Source organism: Vicugna pacos, chromosome 26 (genome assembly GCF_048564905.1).
Source record: "Vicugna pacos chromosome 26, VicPac4, whole genome shotgun sequence".
Classification (NCBI taxonomy): Eukaryota; Metazoa; Chordata; class Mammalia; order Artiodactyla; family Camelidae; genus Vicugna; species Vicugna pacos.
Window position 1 is genome coordinate 23,569,810 of NC_133012.1, and position 19,892 is coordinate 23,589,701.

The 19,892-nt window shown below is 31.9% G+C and overlaps 1 long non-coding RNA gene across 1 annotated transcript; it reads left to right on the forward strand.

The window, feature by feature from the left end:
• The first annotated feature begins 647 nt into the window (after nt 1-647).
• Nucleotides 648-4,638, forward strand: LOC140689616 (uncharacterized). Its single transcript, XR_012064654.1, has 2 exons — nt 648-708; nt 4,433-4,638. It is a non-coding gene; the product is annotated as an uncharacterized lncRNA (long non-coding RNA).
• Nucleotides 4,639-19,892: the final 15,254 nt, after the last annotated feature.

A 19,892-nucleotide genomic window follows, 5' to 3' on the forward strand; every position in this document is an offset into this window, starting at 1 on the left:
TCTTTGAAGATTTATCAGAATCTCAGTTTGGAGAAATCATAATGAGGGAATATTAATTAAAACTATGCAAACTATCCCCACTTTTAGAAATGCTAAAGTGCGAAACACTAACTCTTCCCAAACAAGAGACAATCATGTGTATATCCATTATATGGATCCCATATAAAATTGCTAATATGGAGGAGACAGTATAATATAGTGATTAGGAACTTGTACTTTGGAGTGAGACAAGGGTTTGAATCCGGTTCAATAAATTCTGAATTAAGCAATCATGTAAAATGATATTTCATTTCACTAAACCTACAAGACATCATGATAGCATTCACCTGCATATGTTATCCCTCAATTTCAGGAATCAGCCACACTAGTAATATTCATTACACTCTTACTCTGCTCTGGCTAGTAGTACTCCTAATCTTACCACTAATATTACACTTCTCAGAAATCAGATGCTTCTCTCATACATTTACACTTGGTAATTTATCATGATACTACAAGATCTAGTATATGTTAGTCAGTCAGCAAACTGTGTAATACCTTCTTCCCTATCTCTGGAATTGTTTCCTTTTTTTTTTTTCCTATGTAGCAACCATCATTTACAAATTGTATATGGTTTATTTTAATGATATTCACTTTATATTTTCTAAAAGGTGTGTGTGTGTGCAGAGCATCTCTTCCTCACTGACTCAAGATGTAAACGTTTGAAGGGTATGTTTTTTTTTCTTCAGTCTTGTGTTTTGTTAGCTTTTTAGATTTTTAGGGTCAGTAGTTTATACAATAACTGGTCATTAGAAAACATTGTAGAAACAATTGTTGATTGTATGTATAAATAAGTAAATGATGAAATGCAGTATGTAATGGCTCTATTAGGAGTTTTGTCTTAAGTTTTTTCAAGATTATAACAATAATTTGATTAAATTTAGGGAATATATTATCAAATTTTCAGATGACGTTTACCAAAAAAACCACAACAATGATACAACAATGATAATACAAATTTATGTTAAAATCTTTAGTGGAAATAATGAGCTGATTCTGAAAAGAGCAATTTCAATAAGGATATATGTAAATTTCCTAAATATAATTCAAAACCATATGATACAAGTACAGAATGGAATAACAATAGCTACACAAGTGAAAATGACCTTAGGGTTTTTTTTTTTAATGTTTTTAGCAGACTTTACAGGACTTCTGCTTCCAGGAAAATTCAATATTCATATTTCCCCGGTTCCTCCTTCTAAATACAAATAAAAACCCTTGAACTTATATATATGGCAGTCATAAGAAGACCCTGAAAGGTGAGAAGAAGGAAGATCAGATAGGGACCCCGGGACCCAAAGAACTACATGGTAGTAATATTCCTGTTTTTGTTTTTGTATTGGCTCATTTATCACAGACCTAGACCTGAATAAACTAGCAACTGGAAAAATGAAAGTGTTCAGACAAAAATAAACCCACACTGGATTAAAGGGAAACCACAATTTGCCTTCACAATTTTAAAATATGTGAGATACAGCTAAAGAAGTGGAGAGAGCTAAATTTATAGCATTAAATGAATATATAAGAACAGAAGAAATGTCTCACTTTCAGCTAAAGATTTTAACATAAATTTGTATTATAACTGTTGTAGCCTTGTGCTAAAATGAACTCACTTGTTTCTCATGTTGAATTTTGTTTTCATTAACACATCCAACAGATGTCCCACAAATATTTTGTTCAGAAGTGTAAAACTAGAGACCTGAACGTGCTGGTTAGTTAATATCTATCATCTCTACGTGTTTCTAAGCTTGCTGATGAAAATTAATATATTTTATTAATCTTTGAAACCCCAAATGACTGGAATACCACATTATAAACCTTAGGTTCTCATGATTCCTTTCTCAGTCAAATAAGTTACAGTGAACTCAAGTTTCCTGAACCTCTGCAGTATTCCTGCATTGTTCATGTTGTGGAGTTTGGGGAAGATTAAATTGTTAAATTTACATAGAATGCTTAAATTTATGTTAGATTCTTTGGTTATAATCAAAAAGGTAAACTCAAGTTAAAAATATAAACACTCTTATTTTTAGTCCTTGGCAGCAAATTGATAATGTGGCTACTCAGTTGGACAAAGGAATTCCCAAATTTCTTCATAAATCAATACCAATGTATATAGGATATGGTAGAGACTAAACTCTCAAGATTTTGATTCAAATTCTGCTACAAGACATCAAATCAATATATTGAAAGTATTGTAGCATCCATTTTTTTTCTGAATGGGTTACATTGTTTTAGAAAAGATCAATTGCTTTTTTCATTCATTTTGACTAACTGACAATACTACCAGAAATGGAATGCCATGGCTAATGCACCACTGTACTCAGCTCAATGGTCAATATTATTCTTAATACAAATAGCTTATAATATCTAATAAAATCACTTTTTTGACATGAACTAAAATAGCTAATGAAAGTGTGACTAAAGGACTAAAATGAACGCTATCATTACATTGAGTTAGAAAGAGATTTATTTAACTGGTTTGGATTCTGACTGAAGTAACTGCATTTAATTTGTTAATAGGTCTGTGAGTATATTTATAGGCTGCAATTTTTTTTAACTGTCCCACTGACAGTTCAGCATTCACAAGACGAGCTCTAGTTCTGCCATCAACTCACTGCATGAATTTCAAATTTACATTTGGCAAACAACAGGAAATTACCTTACCTACAGTGCTTATTCTGAAATATAATTTAGGATATGGTGTTTATTCCCCTGTTTTTTAATTGCATCTACTGAGACAGCACTGTTATTGGGAATCCAAACAACTGGAATTTATTTCATGCTTTATAATTTTATGAGGAGCAAGTGATAATAAACAGTCTGATACCCTGACTATATTCATAAAAACAACTTAGAGACTATGGTCAGTGCAAATCCTATATTAATTATACTCTCTGCAATAAGATACTGGATATGTATGGAACAAAGCAATGCACATTAAAGATGACGATTATTGATTGAACTATCAAAAGAGGGGAGCTTATTTTCTGAGGTTTTGGGCTCTTGAGTTCACTGTGATTGTAGTGTTAATAAGACACAGGTTATGTTACCCTTGCTACAAAAAGGTTAGAATGTATATGTAACATATGTATTATCAACCTGTTCATTAGAAATACTTATCCATTTTATAACATAAATTTATACAAAGTTGACAGTGATGATCTCCATTATACAGCTGAGGGAACCAACACAACCATGGTTGAGGAACACGCCCACATTTACCAGCCAGTATGTGTAGAAGCCTTGTTATCAGACTAGCCAGGCACCACAGATGCCTAGGATATTTGTTCTATTATGAATGCTGTTCTAAATCTATCACTGGAGAGTAGAATTGAGGGCCATCTAGAGAATTCATTGGACTCACTAACAGGAGTGTATAGCATCTAACTTTTAAGATAATATAATACTAGTTGAAAATTACAGTCATTCTTTCTTTACCCCAAAGACATCATCTAAATAAAAATTGAGGTTTTAGTTGGTTATAAATTGAATGTAGAGTTATTTTAGGCACTATGTACTAGAAAATATCAGATAATCCTAGATGAGTATTGTTATTATTATTCTGTGAGTATGCCTAATTCTGCTGTTTCAAAAAAAAGGAAGTAGGGATTTTTTTAACCTTACTGGAGTTAATAATCACGGTGATAGTTATGCAGCATTTATGTAGTACCCTCCCCTTACCCTTTATCAAAATTCTCAGGTGTATTTTACTGTTTCCATATGTAAAGGTAGATTTCAGTGTCCCCCAGACCCATAGAATACATGTCGAGCCTGTACTTCCTCTATAGTTGTTCTGCAAGTATTAGTATATTTTGTTTGTTTCTTTATTTGTTTTAATTCTCTGCAGACATTTGAATAGTGGATTTGCTCATTTCATTCTCATACTGGAGAATAGTAATTCTATAGTAAGATATACATATATATATGTATGTATTACTGTGCTATAATAATAGTTCTAGACTTTCAAAAGTTCATTCTGTGAACTTGTCTTATTCTGGCTTAACCTCATTTCTTGTATTCATTCTTCTTTGATATCTATTATTTATCATGGTAATGAGCGAATTCTTTAATTTACATAAAGAAGTGGTATTTGCATATATACACATAGAAAATAAGGAAACAAAGCAAAGCAAAGCATACCTCTCAGTATATTTAAAATCTTGAAGCATCAGATTCAGGGCCAAGGAAAGTTTAACCAAAAGCAGATGTAATAAAAATAGTATGTCATAAGACCATCAATGGTGATATATTCAGTAATATTTATGAACTAATTTCTGTGAGTTCCAATGTGAATACTTATAATCAAAGATGAATGAGATATCTGTATTTGGAATACATGGAATTTAGATCAGTATTTGTGACCTTATTAAAGAAATGTTTTCATAATATGAAGGTTTTTCTCATGAAGAGGCAGGAATAAAGGCTGTGAATCAATTCTGAAAAGAAGAATGACTGCTACATCTAATAAATATAGACTACTACATTGGAACACCACAGCAGAGAGCTGTTCATAAATGCGGTGGATGTGGATGCAAAGTGATATGTGAGGAACTGGCAGCATGCCTCAGTAAAAATAAAATGCGTGCCATCTTTACTGTTGTGGATTGCTGGTTATTGAGCAGTTGTTGTGGATTGCCAACTCAGAGCTCAGGTTTTGTTGTTATTGTTTGTCTGTTTGTTTTGCACAATGGAAAGGTTTCATTTCCTACTGCTTTGGCTTTGTGAATAGTAATCCTTGATAATGTGATACATTTTTCTTTATATTTATAAACACTAAAGTCTCATAAATCATACAGAGAAGCACACAAATTATAAATGTATTTTTGGATGAATTTTCACCAAGTGAACAAATCCATGTAACTAGTACTCAGGTGAAGAAACAAAACATACACAGAACCACAGAAACTTGTTTTGCCTGTTTCAGCCATGAAACTCTCCAAGGATAATCACTATTTTGATTTCTAGTACTACACATAAATTTTGCCAGTTACTGGACTTTATTTAAATCAAATAATACAGTGTATATTCTTTTGTATCTACTTTTTTTAATTCAACTTTATGACTTTGAGATTTACCCAAATTATTTTATATATAGTTTCAAGTCATTCATTCTTAATATTCATAGGGCTGTCCAATAGATCTTTCTGTAGTATTGGAACAGTTTCACGTATGCTCTGTAGTGAGCTGTCAAGTACAGTAGCCATGATCCCCGTCGTGTTACTGAGCACTTACAATATGGCTAGGTGTGGCTGAGAAACTAAATATTTAATTTTACTTAAAATTTTAATTGAGTTTAAATGTAACCAGTTTCATGTGGCTAGTGGTTACCATATTGGAAAAGACCAATATAGAGCATACATTTGTGTGACATGCCACAATTTGATCATCCATTCTTCTGTGGAAAAATATTTGGGTAGTTGAAGGTTCATACTATTATGAATAATGTTCTTATGCAATATATTTTATGTGTCTTTGGGGGAAATACATATACATTTTCATTGAATACAGTTCCTTTATGTAGGAAAAGTATTAAGACTTTCAACTTTAATAGACAATGTTATATAATTTTTCTTCAAATTGTTTGCACCAAATTACCATCTTAAAAGCAATGTGTTCCAGTTACTCCACATACTCATCAATTATATTGTCTATCTCTTTTGTTTTCACCATTTTGTTAGGTATAAAATATAGCAATTATGGTTTCAACTTCCATTTTTTAAAAAATTACTATTGAAGGAAGGGAGCATCTTTTCAAATATGATGACAATGATACTCTACCCATGTGATCTTCCTTCAGAATACTCCTAATAGCTGTACAGTAATAAGGAAAATATCAGAAAAATCCCAGTTGAAAGGCATTCTACAGAATACCTGAGCCAGTACTTCTCAAAACTGTGAAGGATATGAAAAACAGGGCAAGTCTAAGAATCTGTCAGTCAAAAGAACTTAAGCAACATGACCACTAAATGAAATGTGCTGTGCTGTGCTGGATGAGATCTTAAAACAGAAAAAGTATGTTGGGTAAAAACTAAGGAATTCTGAATTAAGTATGCATTTTAATTGACATAGTATATATCATATTGGTCCATTTATTGTAACAAATAGACTACACTCGTATAAGATACCAATAATAGAGGAATCTCAGTGTAGTATATGGGAATTGTCTGTAATATCTTCACAATTTGTTCTCTATTTTCAGTTGTCTGAAAACAGTTTATTCAAGATGGTAGACCTAGAATGCATTTTTTTGCTTTATTTCCACTCTCCTGGGGCTCCCATTCTGAAACTTTAAAAAACATTAAAAATTCTGCTAATAAATATATTGATCAATCTCAGATAAGTAAAAAGTAAAGTTTTCCTATCTAACTGTGCTTTAAAGAATGAAATAAAATTTTCCCAAAGTGCAGTGTAAAAGGTCACTAATACTCAAAGGTGCTATTTGTAGACTGTGAGAGAGATGGAAAGGAACATAGCTTGGTAAACTGCCTCATTGCACTGAGACTCCATGATTGACTTACTGTGACAAATAGCAAATGAGATTTTTAAAAAGACCACACAATGCCACAATGACTGTTTTTCCTTCCTCAAACATATGTAAGTAATAAAAGGTAGACTGTGTCTTTTTTTTTCTTTTCTTTGAGAGAGAAACATCACTCCTATTTTATCAGCACAGGAGATTAATTTCAGTACAGGGATTCTCCATGAATGTATTTTGCTTCCAACATTGCCGGGGTCAATAGAGTTTTGACTTGTCTGGTGCATTTGTACTGGATACACAGCTTAAGTCTTCCTAAAGCAAACATAACATCATAATCTATCAAGTTCTCTTTTTAAAGTTCAAGTTGAGTATTTCTATTTCTAGTTCACCCTTTAAATGCTATAATTTTTTCTTGTCTCCTTGCCATATTCCTTGGTTTCTTTTTATGTACATAAAACCTTAGATTATATTGATTAAGATTTTTAATAAGCATTAAAATAAGAAGCAAAGATTATTGGATTAAGGCAGTAACTATGTGTGTGCACTGAGTTTCCAATTGTAAGCTCAGATTGATGTTTACTTTAATTAGAACTATACTGTAGTGAATAAATTAGTTTTATGTGTCTGTGTGTGTAAGAGTGGGTAACTTGGTGACCTTTGTAGAACATGTGATTTATGTGATCTATCTGTATATTTTTAAGTGGATAGCTTCAAGCAGTATAAAATATAGAAAATGAAATATGGTAGTATGCACAGCTGAAAAATAAAAATATTGAACTTACGTATTTTATATTGCTTGTCTTCGAATTAAATTTGTAAGCTCTAGACACTTATCTTCACGTATTCAGTCCATTTGAATATACCTTTAAGTGATTTATGGTTTATGTCAGTGGAGGGCTCCATTGAAGCCATTGCTCCAAATTTCTTGATTCTTATATACCCAGTTAAACAAAAACAGCCCTGTGCTTTAACATGGTAGGTTCCTGTTGTATATTTCTAAAGTAAAGTAACATTGAGTCCATCTTTGCTAGTGCATGAAATAAATGCATATTGCTTTATTTTGAATATTACTTTTATTTTTAAAACTCTTCTCTTCTTCAATATATGGACTTCTTTTCTTTTTCTATGTGTAGTACAAACACTTCACACTGTTTCTTTGGAGATGATGATCTGCAGAAACATAAATGTGAGATTTAAAAAATGAGAATTTCAGACATTGAAGGAGAAAATGTTATAGAGGCTAATCAGGGAGATTATTTGGCTGTCTTATGGTTTCTTTCAACATCTGTTGCTCCTCTCCTCTGCTTAGGCTGTTAACAGTACCCTTCATTTATTTTGGGAATTGCTTCTTCTGTACATGATGCGTTCTACAAAGGAGGCCTTCAATATCAGAAACACAGTGGTAGAATTCTGAGGCAGGTCTGTGTGAACCTTTCCTTTGGGTATGATTTTTAGTTGAGAAAAGGACATTTTATCAAAACTGAGATAATCAGATTTATTTTAAGGAATTGCAAGGGACAGAGAAAAAGATGACATCTTCCTTTAAAGACTATTTGATAGTAAGATATCTTTAAGTGTACATTTTCTGTTATTTGTGCCACCGTGTAGAGACATCTCTCAAGAGAATGACACATAGCCAAAAGAGAGACAGAAATATTCCTGAAGAGCATTTTTTTCTTCAGGAAGTTTTTGGTTGCCTCTTTCAAGCCTTGCCTAACTTTTTACACCCCACCCTTCTTCCCAGGTAGATTATTAATGATTTTGATTTGGATTCCTGTCATTTTCATGGAAAAATAACATACTTAAAGCACATATACAGGTGCTTCTCTGACCTGTAGTTCTTTTTTCTTTTTCTTATTCTTTTTCTTTCTTTCTTTTTTTTTTTTTCTAACTTGGCATATATCAGTCTGTGACAATTAGCATACATAAATTAGGAAAAAGGGCCTATAGTGCTTTAGAGTAAAATGACAATATGTAAAACATATCAACTAAATAGTCAACCACCTTAGGGTTTTTAATAAGTCACAACTATCAGAATAGTCAATTCTAGGATATAGTTCAGTACAGTGATTCCACTTTGTAACAGTAGAAACTTTGAAAAATCAGAACAGTTTCAAGAGAAAAACACCCTCAAAAGTATACAAATGGTCTGTCTCCTTTAAATGCTTTTGTATTGGAAAAACACTAATTGGTCTTTGTGGGAATACAATTAAGAAATTAAAATGTATACATGCCAAATCAGTAAAATCTAAATGAGCAGAGTTGAAGAATTTTGCCATTTAATCTGCACTTAGCCCCCTTTGTCATCCAGTAGAATTATGACCTCATTATTTTGATGTTATATTTTTAAGACAGGCACTCTTTATTTCCTTTTACTTGATATGCTTCTGAATTTCACAATTAGAGAAGAATATTTACTAAGTTATAATCAAGTTTAATTAATATGTATGAATATTTCCCTCTTATTAATGGAAGAAAACACTGAAATTAGTTTTAGCAGCTATCGTGCCAATCTAATACAGAAAGCAGACTCATAATTTTGAAATTTTGGCAGATTTTGCTTCGTGGAACATTCCAGTGAGTCAGATAACTTCTTGTAGTATATAGGCTTAATGGTGTTGGAAACTGCAATGCCCTGGCTTGTTTTAAATCAGAATTAAAGATGTGCCAACCTGTCACAACTCCTATGCACAAAGTACACTGTAGTTTTTCACACTCCTTTGAATTCATATCAGTCATTTGAAAATAACATTTTTTCCCTCAGAATGAGCTGTCACTATCGATTTGAATCGTGGTTGTTGAACTGGAATTCATCCAAATTTTCAGCAAGCCATTTGGTTCATTATATCACAAACCAAATGACTTGCAAAACCATATTTTTTCATAGTGTTTTAAAGCAAATACAATACTATATCTTCAAAGAGTACAGTGATAACTTAAGATATTTCTATCCAAATATCTGTTTAGATTTCTATTTTTTCCTGCTTTATTGGCATTTCTGATTTACTTTTCAATAATCAGCCAAAAGCCGTTTTTCTTAATAGCAAATGTACTTTAATTCATCGGTACTTTAACTCTGTTAATCACCAAATGGCAAACAGATTTTTGTGTTGCTCTATTTCTGTTCCTGTTACAAAAATGTGAAATGCTAGATGCTATACAGTAAAGATGGTTTTCTGAGTAAAACAGAAGATTGTGAACACATCTGAATAAAAAGGTTCTCATTTTAACACATCTACCATACCTGGCATTTCATAAAATTCTTGGGGTTCAGAATTGTTTTTGTATTGTTATCTGTCACTAAGTGACATAGGCTGTTGTATGGGATTGAAAATGTAAAATCAGCTGCGGTTTTCCTAGAGAAAAACATCTGTTGCTCCCCTTTTCTTGGTTTTTTGTTTCCATTTTATTTCAGAATTAATCCATAAGCTTGTATTTTTAGGAGAAAAATATTTTATCAACCACAGAGGTTTCAATTTGTGTAACCTATCCATTTCAATTAAACTTTTATAATAAAACTTAATTCAGATAAACTCTATTAACTCCTATATAAGTCATACTTGTAGAAGATTTGTTAAAAATGAAATCAAAGAAACGTAACAGAGAACACATGTCACAATTTGTGGCAAAGATTAATAGCTAACATCTGGAAGTTGTCGAAGTGGCATAAAGTCTTCCACAACTGACTGGGGCATTCAGTTCTAAGTCCTAGATCTCATTCTGACCGAAAGTGTTGTCATTACTTATCTCTGTAGACAATGGCTACTTCACCCAGAAAATGAGGCTAAAACACTAAACTGCCTGTATCACTGACATGCTATCAAAGTAAAACAGTGTATCCAATGCAAAATAATTTGAAGTATTGGAAGTGTCACAATTCAAGAAGAGTAGATAAATCACCTGTTATAGTGATGCTGGAAAATCCAACTTAATTTTACCTACATTTTCTCATGTCTGAAATCACATTTCTTGAGGTACATTTCCTTGTATGTTTTGACATAATCTGAAACTTAAGTAACTTACATTTCCCTAGCCAAACAATAAATCCTTTGTAGCATCCCTTCTACTTCTGTGTTGCCCCAGGATATGTGCATTCTGACATGAGCAAAATTTTCACAGTCTTGAACGTTTGCAATTATTTGCTAGATTCTCTGTTCTTCCCTGGTGGTAACTTCCCTTTCAATTAGGGACACTGCATATCCAATGCCCTTAACTAATTCGTAGAAACAGTTCTATGGGTCGTCATATTACTGCTACCTCACTTTTATTTGCCAAGTATTGCTCTGCCACTACCATTAACAGCACTCTCTCAGAAGTTCATGCCACCTACTGTAGCATGACTCTATTCTCATTGCTGTTATTTATTTATGCCCAGGAGGTCTTCAGCAGTTTGGGACCTTGATCAGTTTCTTTGTATGTAGATGTGTTTTGCCATATATCTTGGCAACTTCTGATTTCTTATTAATGACTTATTTCTCTTCTAAATTTTGCTAAATGTATTTTTTTAAATCTTCAGACGCCAGTGAATTTTATCTTTATTAGATTTCCTTCACCTGCAAGAGCAATCAACACTTTGATCACATCACCCTGAGCAGTACTTTGATTCTAAGACTTTAAACTGACATTTATTGTCATACCAGACAGCTTTTATTTATTACAAGCTCTATATCCAAAATTTGCATAAAATCATCCTTCTCCTTCATTCTTAGCATAAGCATGTAAACCCCCATCCTATTTTAACAAGTCTTATGTAGCATAATTGTTGTTCTAAGCTTCTTTGACTCTTTCATAGACCATTTAAAATATGTTATATTGTGGTTTATAAATTTTGATCTATTTTTTTAGTTTTATATTTTTACTTTTTATTTAAGCTTTATTGAGGTATGATTAACATATACAATTGTAAGATATTTAAAGTGTGCATTGTGGTGATTTGATATATGTATACATTGTGAAAGAATTTCCTCTATATAATTAACACATCCATCAGTTCACATTTTATCTTTTTTTTGTGAGAACATTGGTCCTATCTAATCTCTTAGCAAATTTTTATTACACAGTATACTGTTGTAGTCTGTATTCATCATGTTCTACAGTGGATCCTCAGAATTTATTAATCTGATAGCTAAAAGTTTGTACTCTTACCGAACATCTCCTCTTTCTTACACTCAACCCAAGGCAACCACTTTTCTCCTCTCTTTTTCTGTGAGCTTGAGCTGTGTTTTTCTTTTGTTTTCTTTTGTTTTTAGATTCCATGTTTAAGTGAGGTAATACATTATTTGTCTTTCTCCATGTCACTTATTTCACTTCACATAATGCCCTCAAGTTTCATCCATGCTGTTTGGAAATGGCAGGACTTACTTCTTTTTATGGCTGAATAATTGTCCACTGTATTTTATAATATGGATACTATATAGATAAAATAATAATTTTCCATATGTATATATGGGGTGTCTCTCTCTCTCTCTATCTATCTATATATATATATCTCACCACATTTCTTTTGGATGATACCCATTCTAATAGGTGTGAGATGACTTCTCATTGTGGTTTTGATTTGCATTCCTCTGGTGAATAGTGATGTTGAGTATCTTTTTATATATCTGTTGGCCATCTTTCTGTCTTCTTTGAAAAATATCTGTTCAGTTCCTCTCTCTCAATTTTTAAAATGGATTGTTACTTTTCTTGTTATTAATTGTATGAGATTTTATGTATTTTCAATGTCATCTCCTTATCAGAAATGCTGTTTTCAAATATTTTCTCCCATTCTGTAGCTTGCCTTTCATTTTTCAGATGGTATCCTTTGCTGTGCAAAAGCTCTTTAGTTTGATGTTGTCTCATTTGTTTATTTTTGCTCTTGTTGTCTTAGCTTTTGGTGTGAAATCCAAAAAAATCATAGCCAAAAGTGATGTCAAGAAACTTACCCCCTATGTTTTCTTGTGTGAGTTTTTTTACTTCAGATCTTAAATTTAAGTTTTTCACCCATTTGGAGATGAATTTTATGTATGGTATAAGAGAGGGGTCCAGTTTCATTCTTTTGCATGTGGTTCTCTGATTTTCCCGGTGCCATCATGAAAGAGACTGTCCTTTCCTCATTGTATATTATTGGCTCCTTTATCATAAATTAATTGACCATATATGCATGGGTGTATTTTTGGGCTCTCTGTTCTGTTCTGAAGATCTATATGTCTGTTTCCGTCCCAATATGATGTTATTTTGATTACTATAACTTTATAATGTAGCTTTAAATCACAAAGTGTGATAGCCCCAATTTTGTTTTTCTTCTTAAAAATTGCTTTGGCTCCTTGGGGTCTTTTGTGGCTCCATGCAAATTTTAGCATTTTTTTTTCTTTTTCTGTGAAAAATGCAGTTGGAATTTTGATACAGATTGAATAGAGTATATAGATTAAAGTTTTAAGTATACAGACCTTTCACCTCCTTCATTAAATTTATTTCTAGATATTTTATTCTTTTTGATTATAAATGGGCTTCCTCCTTTTGATAGTTCACTGTTAGTGTATAAAAACACAGATGGTTTTTGTATATTGATTTTATTTTCTGCATGTGAACTAAATTTGTTTACTAGGTCTAACAATTTTTTAATGGAGTCTTTAGGGTTTTCTATATATAATACCATGTTATCTGCAAACAGAGACAATTTTACTTCTTCCCCTCCAATTTCAATGTCTTTTATTTCTTTTCCTTGCCTCATTGTTCTGGTAAGGTCTTTGAGTACTACAGTGAATAAATATGCTAAGAGTAGACATCTTTGTCTTTTTTCTGATCTTAACTTAAAAAGCGTTCAGCTTTTCACCATTGAGTTTGATGTAGGCTGTGGAATTGTCATATATGGCCTTTACTGTGGTGAGGTATAGCCATACCCAGTTTTTTTTTTAATCATGAATAGATGTTGAACTTTGTCAAACTTTTTTTTTTGCGTCTTTTGAGATAATTATATGATTTTCCTCCTTTATTTTGTGACTGTGGTGTATCACATTGATTGACTTGTGGTTGTTGAACCATCCTTGCATCTCTAGGATAAATCCCACTTTATTATGGTGTATGATACTTTTAATGTATTGGTGAATTCAGCATTTATTTGTAAAATGCATCCATGTTTCTGCACACTATTAAGATATAATCACTTTTAGAGCTGAGTAGTATCTAAAGTACATGAACATGCAAGTAAGGTGAGAGCCATTTTAAATGGCATTTTCTTAGTTCTTTTTCATATGCTGTCTTTGCTATTCTGCACTAGATTTTCCTTTTTTATGTACATTCTTATCAAGTCACAAATTATGAAAGAATGAAATACTTGAAACAAAATATAGAGCAGCTAGAAGTATGATTAATTTATTAGCTCTTCATTGAAAATGGCAAATATGTGGTACCTAAAGGTGTGGGAGAAGATTGAGGTCATCTGTTGAGAAGAGAATGAGGTACACAGAGGGCAGTTTATGCTCCTGAAGAGTGTAATATCTGTCTCTATACAATATTGAATTTCCGTCAATTCATTCTGAAACTGACTGCAAAGTTCACATATTTTGGGCAATTGAAAGCACTCAGAAAATGCAGCAAAGCATTTTAATATAATACTTTATTAAAAAATAAATGATGTGGTACTATAGGAGAAAATACAAGCAGGGGGCATTTAATAGACTTATGGGCACAGGGTCTTGGGATATTTTCTTAGCCACATAGAATGAGCTTGGTCATTGGTATATAAACCACTAAGATATGTACAAGAAATCTTGATTTTAGGAGAGGTCCCACAAAGGTTTTCAGTATGTTTTTCACATCCCTCAGGTCATGTAGTCAAATCAAACTGCTTAATGATTACAGCTAACAGATTATTGATGGTAAAAGCCATCAATAAACAGTTTGTTCTGGATGCCACCAGGGAAGTTTCAAACTAAAGGACCCTTTAAAACTCATCAGTTACCTTGCTTATCCTTACCTTGTCAAGATCAGTACCAGAGTTCTAATTATCCCTGGAGCTAAGTTTGGAGGTTTGCCATTTTAACTATGGAATACTCTGATTAAAAAAATAGAAAAGATCAATGAAACCAAGAGCTGTTGGTTTGAAAAGATAAACAAAATTGATAAACCTTTAGGCAGGCTCACCAAGAAGAAAAGAGAGAGGTCCAAAATAACCAAAATAAGAAATGAGAGGAGAAATAACAACTGATACTACAGAAATACAAAAATTAGAAGAGAATATAATGAACAGTTATATGCCAACAAATTGGACAACTTGTAAGAAATGGACAAATTCCTAGATAGATACAGTCTTCTGAGACTGAGTGAAGAAGAATCAGACAGTTGGAATGGACTGAGCACTAGAATTGGACTAGAATCTGTAATAAAAAAAAAAAAAAAGTCCCTGCAAATGAAAGCCCAGGACTGGATGGCTTCACTGGGGAATTCCACCAGACATATAAAGAAGAACTTATACCTGTTCTTCGCAAACTATTCCAAAAAATTGAGGAGGGTCAAGCACTCCCAAATTCATTCTGTGAAACCATCATTACCCTGGTATCAAAATCAGAGAAAGACACTTCAAAAAAAAAAGAAAATTACATGCCAATATCTTTGATGAATATAGATGTAAAAATTCTCAACAAAATAATAACAAACTGAATCCAACAATACATAAAATGATTATACACCATCACCATGTTTGATTTATTCCAGCGTCACAAAGATGGTTCAACACATGTAAATCAATCAATGTGATCTACCATATTAACAAAAGGAAAGACGAAAACCATTATATTATGATAACCTGTAATAGGATATAATCTGCAAAAATATTGAATCACTTTGCTCTACATCTGAAACTAACACAATATTGTAGATCAACTATACTTCAATTAAAAAAAAACCCTCTGTTTTACACACTGGCTCATAGTAGGCACACAGTAATGTTTATTATACACCAATAGCTGTGTGAGCTCCACCAAGCAGAAACCATAAAGCCCAGTAGGTGAAATAGATGCCCTGATGCAAACTATACTTGACTTTAAAAATATGAATTAAAACTAAGAGGAACAAATTCCATTCAGATAATCTGGGAATCTGCAGTAATAATTACAATAAAATGAAGGAGGACAACCTGTTCATTTATAAGTTCATTCAGTCATCAACAAATATTTGTTGAGAGCTTGGTATTGCCACACATAGCACTTCCCCGGCTGCTTTATTATTTTTTTTAAAGCATATTTATCTAGGAGGTTTATCAGGATTTAAAACACTTATATACCTAGAAATAGGCTTTCTGCAATTCAGATTTTTGAAACAACTTTGCATTAATCCATAAAACCAATCCATTACTTCAAGAATATTTTATTTGGAGGCCAATTAGACACATCCCAGGAGGAGACTATCCATCACTTGAGGGGCAGAAAACTATGAGTAGGAATTAAAGTGATCATACAGATGTAGTCAAAGGCCATGGCAAAAGGGTTATGTTAGTGCTTTCATTACCATTTAGGTGACTCAACCCAAAATAGGCTGGTCACGATTGTCAGAATTCACAGATGATCTCTAGCTAGTCCTTAGAGAATTTAGAATGTAGTCTTAGATAAACTAGCCAAACTAATATTTCCTGGGGATGGGCTCAAAGGTTAATCAGCAGAGATCATTTAGCAGACTGCTACTAAGGTACAGAGTTGAGAATGAGCTAGTAAAGAACATACCTACAAATATTCCACTTCATTTTGTACTTACGAGATTTATTTTATAATGAAAAATCTTTAATGTTACAATGTGTTTGATAATCAATTTTAGCTTATTTTCAAACTTTAACATCTTATTATTCATGCTAAATTTTAGTGAATGTAATATTTTAGTAATATTGATGTTTGAACTTTAGTATTTTGGGGGTCTCACTTCATCTTATAAGATCTTAGTTCTAATTGTAGAAATCTGAATAATGATTATTTATTAGTTTACTTGTTCTTTATATATAATATCATAAATCCTAACAAAACACAATACTTGGACTCAAAATATCAAATAAAATGTAGAGTCAGGTTTCAACAAGAATAAGAAAGAACAATACTTTTCAGCTAGTCTGTGCTATCAGTAAAAGCACAAAAATTAAAGCTAGAAAAATTTATTATATGTACAGCTGACTGTACACTAAACTGAGAACCCAGACAAAAAAATATGAACTTTGCTTAGAGGAGTAAGATACAATTAAAAATTTACATTATATCCAAATGTCTGTTATTATGGAATGGGATATTGTTATCATGGGGTTTACTATATTTTTAAGTAGTTTCTAAAGCTCAAAAAAGGAGAAGTCAGATTTAAGCCAGAGAAGAAAAGCATTTACTTTACCATCTCTTTGTTGATTTTTAAAAATCATCAAATGCATGTTTCCTTAAGCATTTGGTTTTAACCTATGACAATTTTTGAATTGTAGTAATGACTTTGTGTGTTGTCTATTCAGTTTTAATTGAAAATTTTATCAGTAATCATAGGGCCTGTATAGATTTGATATCTCTGCTTTGTTGTTGATCTTTATAAGTTATTTGTTATTGTAATTCATAGGGATGAACATAAAGGCAGTGTGTTCATTTGTTCTCACAGGTTTTACTGTCTGAGGGGAAGAATTCTGCAAACCTCAAAAGGTTCTTCTTGAACAGTAGTAGAATCCTGTGAGTTTTGCAAGACTGTCAGAACCTGAAATGCATTTTCCAAAGTATTGTGGGCTTACATTAAATAGTTTATTTATGCCACATAAAATTTCTTCTCAGTGTTTCTATCCTCCATGAAATGCATTCATTTATTGTTTTCAGAATGAATCTTTTGACTTTTCACTTACAGTTATAGTGCCAAATATGTATTACTTAACAGTGGAAGAAAATAAAAATAAGAATTAAACTGCCCTATGTTTTTCAGAAGATTACATTTTTATGGCCATTTAGAGCTCTTTAACTACTTGTTCTTTGCTCTCCTTGCCAATTTTTTTCCCAAGCCACAGATGTCAGTTCCTACTCATCTGCTGCTCTGTTTCTTACTGACACCCTGCAGATTGCAGGCGATGTATTCCAGCTTAAATTGAATCATTTGAGTAAGAAAGGAATTTTAAAATCTGTTACTTTTTCCTTTAACTTCTCTTTACCTCCTTCCCACACAATTTTATACTTTAATAGTCATTTTTTATTTCAGTTTCTAATGTTGGGCAATTCACATATGTGTAGGCCTTGGTTTGACTTTTGAAAATTCTCTAAATAAAAACCATTCTCTTTCCAACAGTAATTTAAAATGGGGAATTGTATATGTCAGACTTCAAAATACCAGTCAATTATGTATATATTTAAAGCAATAGACATATTAATTTTACAAAAACAACAAAAAGTAATTTATTCAAATATATTTTAATAGCATTTGGCTTGTAATCATCAAACTAATATTAATTTTCAGTTATTTTAATATAGTTTAAGCTAAACACTATACTTTTTGGTAAAGGAAAATCTGAAAAAAGAAAACATTCTCAACATTTTAGAGTACCTTTACACGATTGATGATCTTCTGCAATATTTTATGAAGATTTAATTCTGACAGAAAGTTAATGATTTTGAAATCATCCTCATTCAGTCAGTGATATCTCTCAGTGGCATTTTAAAGTATGTAAAAATCTATTACTGTTTTCCCATGTCTTATGAATACATTGTCTTCCGTCTTCAGTGACATCGTAGCTCAGTATTTTCATGCTCACCCCAAGTCTTTAGAAAAAGACATATCATTAATTAATATTGGAGCTGAAGTTTGAAATTTTACTGTGCATATATACTACCTGAGAGCTTGTTTAATATCCACTTTCAGTCTCCACCAGCAGAAATAAGATATATATCTAGAAATGTTTAAATAATTAGCACATATGGAAATTCTGATCTTAGAGTCCTTTAAACACACTTTAGGAATTTTATACCAAAGAATAAGTGATTAATTACAGCATAAAGTATTTCCCCACCCATAAGCATTTTTACTTTGCTGTATTATTTTAAGTAAATGGAATTAGTCATTTATTAATGGATTGAGAATAAAAACAATGAAGAAGAAGGGGATTTTTTTTCTGGGAAATCCTTAAATTATATCATGTTAGTATGTTCACATTATTTCTACACACTATGCTAGAATTCCTTACAAAATCACCTTAGATAAAAATACTAACTTGACTTATTGGTTGATGAAACAAAGCAATTTAGAAACAACTGTGCAAAATAACATAATCACTATAGGCAGCAATAGTCTATAGCCAGACTACCTAGGGTCAAGTCTCAGCTCTTCAATGTACTCAGTGACTTAAGCTATCTATGCTCTGGTTAACCAATCTATAAAATTCTGTTTAAAAATAGTCAGTGCTTCATAAAGTAATTATGAAGATGAAATAGGTTAAACATCTAAAACATTCAGAAGAGTGTGTCATTTATCATATGTGCTTATTAGATGATCGATTATATGTTATTTTGGTGATTCAATCAATTAGTGTATTTTTCTTTTCACTAAGGTAGTAATATGTTGATATTTTTTTGCTATTTAACACAATATAAATTTATAGGAAAATGTCCTCCTTTTTAAACATTTTAACAGAGAAGTTCTTTGATGTCTGTAAGAAAATCCATCTATATTGGTCTTGCAAATCCCAGGGTATATATAGAAATAGAACAATAATTTACTGTTGAGATATAAACAATCTGAAAGTTCCCTACCCACACTTATAGTCACATGAAACTTCTAAGAAATTAATCATGCAATAGATGTACACAAAATTAGATATCCCATTAAATTCCTGCTATGCTTTAATGGCTTCAAAAGTTTAAAGATGTTGTATGTAATTAGGGAATTATAATGTATTATGGCTTAATTCCATGCAATTTTTTTTTACCTTAAAGCTTTGTCAAATCATATTATTTTCATTGTACACTTAACCTAAAATAATGACTTATTAACTTGATTCATATAAAGTTTATATATATGTATGTATATATAATTTGAGCATCTGTCTTTAACAAAATCATTTAAGTCTTGATATTCTATATTCTTTGGTTACAGATGGCTGAAAAACTGAATAGCTCACATGGACCATTTTAATTTCTTGGTCACTGCTCTATCATGTACCGCCCCTGGGGCTTCCGTGCCTCCTTTATTTTGTTTTTTGTAGCCTTGTGTAAATTGAAGTGTTCCTATTCTCATCTCCTCATTCCTTTACTGTCAAAACAATCCCATTTTGTATTGGAAATTGGTCTTCTCTGAGGCTTAAATATTGTTTTATGTTCTTTATGGTTTCTATATTCTAAATGAAAACTAAGATTTATGATGCCCTGGAGAGACCGCTTGGTTTCAGTCCTTCAAAGAAAAATGT